Source organism: Chanos chanos, chromosome 7, assembly GCF_902362185.1.
Source record: "Chanos chanos chromosome 7, fChaCha1.1, whole genome shotgun sequence".
NCBI classification, from domain to species: Eukaryota; Metazoa; Chordata; class Actinopteri; order Gonorynchiformes; family Chanidae; genus Chanos; species Chanos chanos.
Genome location: NC_044501.1, coordinates 40,194,020 through 40,201,519, shown reverse-complemented (window position 1 = coordinate 40,201,519; position 7,500 = coordinate 40,194,020). Strand labels below are relative to the sequence as shown.

At 37.1% G+C, this 7,500-nt stretch overlaps 1 pseudogene; it reads left to right on the top strand.

The window, feature by feature from the left end:
- Window positions 1-2,194: 2,194 nt before the first annotated feature.
- LOC115817654 (uncharacterized) lies at window positions 2,195-2,346 on the top strand (annotated as a pseudogene).
- The last annotated feature ends 5,154 nt before the right edge of the window (window positions 2,347-7,500 follow it).

Sequence of the window (7,500 nt, the reverse complement as noted above, 5' to 3'; positions counted from 1 at the left end):
TTATCAAGATCTCGTCCTCTCCTTCCTCCACTTCTGAGACTCAGCGTTCAGTGTCGCCAGTCTACTGATCACTGGTCTGATAATCTAATCAATAGTCACACCTGATGGTGTTCTCTTAAACCTAGTTTGCACTTGTCTTCTGTTCATAAAGTTTGGTTTGATTTTGTACAAACACCCCTGTTTTTCCAGTTTCTCTATGTCAAGTCTGACTGTGATGTGCGTATATTCTGCTCAGAGTGATCCCTGTTATTCTGTAAATTGCTGATAACAGTCTACACTTTGTACATTCACAAATAAAGCATCAAAAAGCAAGTCACGTGTTCTCACTGGTTATTAATAATCATCACCCTTGACACTTGACTATGGCAGCCTTTCAGAGAATGGGCGTGTCCTTTTAGAGGAACCTCTTATATTGCTGTTCTTTGAGGAACTGATTAACATTTGTACAGACATCCTTCGACTCTAAACTCAAGACCTCAGCACAATGAGGGAGAGAGAGCAAGAGGACGATGGTTGTGAGCCTTTCTTTTCATTTTCTGTCGCTATTCATTTGGTTATGCCTTTCATGTGTTAGGCATGTACATGTTTTGTTTAACCATTTCTACAGAGATGATGTCAGTTGTGACTAAAGCACACGTGATATAGCCTATAGCAGGAAAAATCACTCTGGACTTTGGAATTCAGGAGAGGAACGCTGTGGACAGTATGTATCAGATAATAAACATTTTAAAAAGTGTGTGCATCGCTTCAGCATGTAATACCATTTCTCATTAAGAAATACATTCTGTTGGTCTTAAATTCTTTGCTGTCTCTGGTCAGTCACAAAGAGGAAGAGAATGTTCTGATAATTTGGGTGTTGGGGTGAAAAGTGTGAAGTTTGAGCGTGTGAAATATCTTGAACACTGAACTCAGCACAAGATTCATGTTGAGCTGACGATATGGAGACAACGATAAAATCATTTAAATGTTTTACCCACAAATGTATGAATTTCAAAGTTGGGAATATTTGGAATTGCATTATACTGACTGTGGTCTGCACTGTTTCACCTCAACAAGATTTTTCTTTATACTCATTGTCTCAAATACGGCTCAGTTATTACCGTAGCAACACAGAGTCTGGTGCTGAACACTGATCTCAAGAACAACAATAGAGGTGAACATCCACCTACTTTCAACCAGTCATCTTCACACACAGTGTGTTTGCCTGAATCAGAATATTTACTAGCCAACCTCACCCCACCCTTCACCCCCACTCAACATGGTCTTTATGGGTCTGAAAGTACTAATGGAATGGAAAGGTTATTGGGAAAAGATAATATGGTTTCAGTTTTTCACTCTCTTTTTTTTACTGGAGTTGTTGGATTTTTAACTCCACACCTCTCCTTATCTGTTCTCAGGTCAGACCAAATGCCGTGTGGTCAGAGATGAGGTTGGTCTCCTGAAACTGAAGCTTGGTGTACTGGCTGTTCTCTGTCTCGTCCTGGGAGCTTTTGTGGTCACCTTTAAAGTGCTCTGTGAGTATATAATAAAATGAAAATACAGCTTCACAAAATAATATTCAACTACCTGAACAACTGTCAACAGCCATCTCTTTTGCACCATGCAAACTATATTTCTTCATATACAGCATACCAAGAAGAGATGTGAATATTGCATTTCTATATCTCTATGCAACCACAAAACAAGTCAGGATATTTCTACTGCAGTTACCATATGTGACAATATATGTAAGATCAAGGTCAATCAACTTAACTGAGACTCTTAGGAGAGACTCAGAGGAGCATGCAAGAGCATGAGAGGAATTGCTAATTTTATGTGCAATTCAAGATCAGTTATATTTTAGGTATTGTAGTAGTAATACCACTGTTGCTGCTGATGATGATGATGATCTAACCTCTTAACCCTTTTCCAGATGCACAAAGGTCACATTTCTATGCAGAATACAAGCTTCATCTCAAATCAGGTGAGTGATGAGTGACATGAATTATGAAAATTGCTGTGGATCATGATCCAGTTTAATATGATCCCTGGTTCTAGTAAAGCAGTGGGTCATATCACCAAGCTCTTCTGAAGAGGGATTTCTCAATGAGGAATATAGGGATCCACCCAAATCTAATGCCTTAAAATTACATGTTCAAAACAGGTGTACCGTTCTGGGCTTAGTTACACAATTTAAAATGTCAAGTTGTACGTCATACTTACCTGGCAGGGGAGACAACATTATCACAAAGGTAGTTCACCCAGGGTGAGGCTTAACCATTGCACTTGGGCTATGCTGACCTCTGCGAATTCCCCAAATGCGGGAATCTCGACTGCATAGTTTGTGGTAGTAGGGGGCTGCATCATAAACAGTGAGGAGGAGCAGGTATGATATCAGTTCCTTTTTGAGGGCTGGTAAATATAATGATTATTTGTAGTGTGTAAGGGCAGGAGATGTATTTTGGAACTCACCTTGGTGTAATATCTGGGATTCTAGTCTTTCTTAAAGCAGGAAAATCCAACAAATGCTACAGGACTTTGCTGGATTGGTCTGACTGACTCTGTGAAGGAGGGAGACTGGCGCTGGTTGGATAACACACGACTGAATCAGACTCCAAAGTGAGCCATTCGGGATCAAAAAGTGAATTTTTTACTGTATTCACTCCAGTATTCAGTTTATTTCAAAGCATTCAATTTGATTGCAGTTGTTTTTATTTTTTTTCTTAACGTTTAGGTACTGGTATAGAAACTAGCCTGATAACTGGACTGGGACAAATAACGACCATCTTGATGGAGAAGACTGTGCACACATTAATCTTTCCTCTAGTCATTACGGAATATCGGATGGTTTTTTTGGAGGGAAAAGAATTAAAAAGAGTTTGTGAAGCCATAGCAGTAAAATTAACCAAATTATCAATACAATAATAAAGCAAACAGAACAAACAGTGTGATTAATTCATTCCCTGATTCAGAACTGAAATTGATCATTTCCCCATCTCAGATGTTAAATGATGGATCTGAGCATCCCTAATTCGATAATCCGAAATCCGAAATGCTCCAAAATCCGAAGTGTTTTGAGCGCCGACATGACACCATAAATGGAAACCTCTACGCCTGACCTCACAAGCCCTGATCTGTTGATGTGCTAGACTTGTGGCGGGGTGTGTTCTCGGTACACAAAAACCATAGAGATTATAAAAATAAAGAAGTTTTTGTGGATCGTAATGCACAAGTAAACATTTATTCATGAATTGTTACTGTACATTTCTCTTCTCTACATAGTCACTTTGTGTTCTCTGTTAAATCACTCTCAGAAACTCAAATGAAACTGACTGAGACAGAGGAGACCTACAGAAATCTGTCTGAACTGAAGACAAAGCTGGAGAAAGATCTTGAATGTGAACCTGAGTTACAGACAGTAGGCAGGCATGTTATGTCAGTGGTACTGCTTCATTGTTGTTTGACCAAGTTTGAGAGGGGTTGCATTAGTGCGTGCCTAACCGATCTCACACCCTAAAAATGAGAAATGAGGTTTTGGTGGGACATACACAGCATTACTGCATCCCTGTATTTCCGTACAGCAGAGAGATCATTTAGGGTGTTTCTACAAACCAATGAAAATTTTGGCATGGATACTCATGGGCAGATGCACAAATCAGACACACAATAGAGGAGATGAAAAAGGACTTTACTTTGGAAAATATAAGCTTGACAAATGAACTTGTCATAAGCAATGTCTCCCCCAACTGGACATAACTGCAATCAGTAGTAGTACATGGCTTAAAAATAATAATAAATTTAAAAATATATATTATGTATTGATATAATGTTGATGTTGATTTAATTAGACATAATAGGACACCTTACAAAGGAAGGTGAAAGTGAAATGCAGAGAAGAAAAATATGATTTATCAAGTTTACAGATCTTGTCCTTTTTCATCATTACTGTAGAAGCCTATAGTGTACAACTCCTCTATCTGTCATTAATGATAACTAAATGAGGCTGTGGTGACAAAGAACAGGCAGTACCGTCTCTATAATTGGTAACAATACTGTCACGTTGCTAATGGTAACAAATGATCCTACATTTGTAGTGAAATCTGAATTCCAAAGATTACCTGCAATTCTTTGTGAGTAGACAAAAAATAAATTAATGCACACAGCATCTGAACAAATATTAATCTATTAATTGTTCCTTTATAGTCATCTACTCTACAGATAGACTGAAGAGGAGATACAGAGGAACTTTACTGATGAAAACATACACATGATAAACAAACTTAACAGTATGTGATGCCTCCCCCTACTGGAGATCGCTGTTAAATGAGAAAAAAAAAAAAAGAAATACCTGACCAATAAGCATATCAGTGCGTGGTGTGTGCAATTATTATCTACTAAAACAGTCAAAACTTTAAGTCAAGCTCTGTCCTATCATTGACAGTATGCTGTTGTTTGAATGTAAAACAAAACAATACAAACTGAAATGACAATATACTGTTATAAACTGTAGGATTTGTTGCCTGATTTAATGAACCGTTATATGATGTCATATTTTCTGCTTTCCAGAAATGGAGGAAACCCATAAAAGTCTGAGAGGTGAGTCTTGATTGATTGATTGATTGATTGATTGATTGATTTATTTACTTAAAAAGCGCTTTAGAAAACAATGAATTTAAACTCAAAAGATCACCTTCTTTTTTCTCTAATATGTAATAAGTCATTTTTTACAAGGTAACATGAGAGTCCATGACCAATGACACACTGAAAAATGCCCCATTATCACAAAAGTCATCATGAGTGACACACATAACTGACTTATTATTTCCAGTCCCCAAGAATGCATATGCTGTGAATGACTTGTCAAAGTACATATTCCATGACACAATGAAAATCTTTTCAGATCAGCTTCATGCAAATTTCAGAAAGGGGATTTTAGATAGCAGGCAGGCATATACTGCTAGTTGTACTGCTATGTTGCTGTTTGACCAAGTTCGACAGGTTTGACAAAGTACGATGTGCTGTTTTTATGTGCACATCAAAATGAGAAAGGGGGGGGGGGGGGGTAAATGAATACATTACATGATACCATCACAAACACTGCCTTTACTGATCAAAGGGCATATTAAAGGGCACATTGAGCATATATTTTCTCTGTGTATTGTCATGCCACTAATACACAGGAAAAAAAAGTCATACTAAAGACAGAAGAGCTGAGCAGGCACTTTAATGTGGAAAAGATAAACCTGACACTTCAGCAGAATGCTAGTGTTTCATGGGCAAAATCACCTTCCCTGTAAGAAACATTATTACTGAACTCTTTCCTTTTTGATTATCATGAAAATCTCTGTTGGATTGTCTGTCTACAGCTGCAAGCTTCACCTCCTTCTCTGGAGAGCCAAACAATGTTCAACAAAAAAAGGTTTTTTGGAGGGCATATTAAGCATATATTTTCTCTGTATATTGTCATGCCACTCATACACAGGAAAAAAAAGTCATACACAAGACAGAAGAGCTGAGCAGGCACTTTAATGGGGAAAAGATAAACCTGACACTTTAGCAGAATGCTATCTTTTTATGGCAAATCACTTTCCTTGTAAGAAACATGAAAGGACATTGGTGTTTTTTCACTCCAAATGTAATATACAATGGATACTATATTTGCAAAGACTAAAAATTCACAGTTATAAATTTTACACTAATTACTGTCTGGAGTTAATACTTTTTGATCCCGAATGGCTCACTTTGGAATATTGTTTTTAATATTGTCATGTTGTCATACCCACTCCTCCTCACTGTTTATGATGAGCAGATGTCCCCCCATAGACACACAGGAATCTCGACTCTCAATCCAGCTCTTTACATCAGAGGAGAAGTAGTAGCACTTTCCACTGTGGTACTTCCAGTTAGTGACACAACCACTCCTTACAGCTGTAGGAGTTTTTGTCTTTTTCATTCAGATTTGTCTGAGTCTCTGAAAGTAATTAACAGAGAACAGAGAGTCTTTGTACTGGAGTTACATTTACATTATGTTTATTCTTAAAGCAGATGCTTTTATCAGAAGCAACCTCTATGGCAGGCAGAATTCAATCTACTGTGTACTGAATGTATGCAAGACTGCAGGTATGTTACATCTCAAATCTTGTGTACCGTCAACCTGGTACTGAAGAGGGCGCTAGAGTTAAATGATAGTACTGAAGAGTTTCATAACATGGCGTATCTCAGCTTCTTTTACCAAGTGAACTTTTTCATCAAAATTTGATAGTTTTTTACTCATTTACCATTTGATGGGCTGAGATTCATCAGGCTCAAAGTAATTCAACTCTTCTCTTTGACGCATAAAAATAGCACATCAGGCTTTGTTACACTTAGAAAAACAGCAGTGCAGCAGTACAACTGACAGTATATGCCTGTCTACTGACAGAGGTTGTCTACTGACAGAGGAGGTGTACATGTTCGGCTTTTATAACAATGATGAAAAAGGACAAAATCTTTAAACTCACCAGAGAGTTGATCAGTCATGTTTTTCTTCTCTGCATTCCACTTTTCCCATTGCTTTATAAAGTTTACTGAATAAATGTGTCACTGAATAAATCAACATAATATGATATGAATGCATCAGAAGTTTTTCATTATTAATCTACTACAACTACTGATTACACATATGTCCAGTAGGGGGAGACATCACTCAGTAAATGAGTAAGATTTATATTTTCCACTTTTTGAAGTCCCTTTTCAGCTCCTCTGTCTTGTGTATGATTTGTACATCTGTCTATTAGTCCATACCAAAATTTTCATTGATTTGTATAAACACCTTAAATGAGGCCCACAGCAATTCAATCCTTCTCTGTAACACATGAAAATGGCACCTTGGACTTTGTCAAACCTGGTCAAACAACTTTGAGTTTCTGAGAGTGATTCACAGAGAACACAAAGTGACTGAGTATGTAGAGAAGTGAATTCTACAGTAAAAGTTTATTAATAAATGTTTACTCCTGTTATTTGACTCCTTCTTTAGTTTTATAATCTCCATTATTTTTTTATCCTATTAACAGATATTAACAGATGAGTTGATCAAAGTCACATAAAACTGTACCAATTCCCTTATCATCACCAGAAATGTATTACCCTTTTTACCTTTAGTATCATTAACAACACACAGGGATCTACATGTTTGGCTTTTACCATAATGGTGTACAAGGACAAAATCTGTAAACTCACCAGAGAGTTGAACAGTCAAAGTTTTCTTCTCTGCATTCCACTTCTCCAGTTCCTTTGTAAGAGTTCCATTTATCTCTGATTAAATAGATATTATGTAATATGAATACATCCTTTATTATTGTTATTATTATTATTATTATTATTATTACTTAGCCACTTCTTCTACTGACTGCAGTAATGTCCAGTAGGGACAGACATCACTCATGAAAAGTTCAATGAAGCAGTTCAACTGACAACATATGTCTGCACACTGTCTGTAACTCAGGTTCACCTTCAAGACTCTCCAGCTTTGTCTTCAATGCA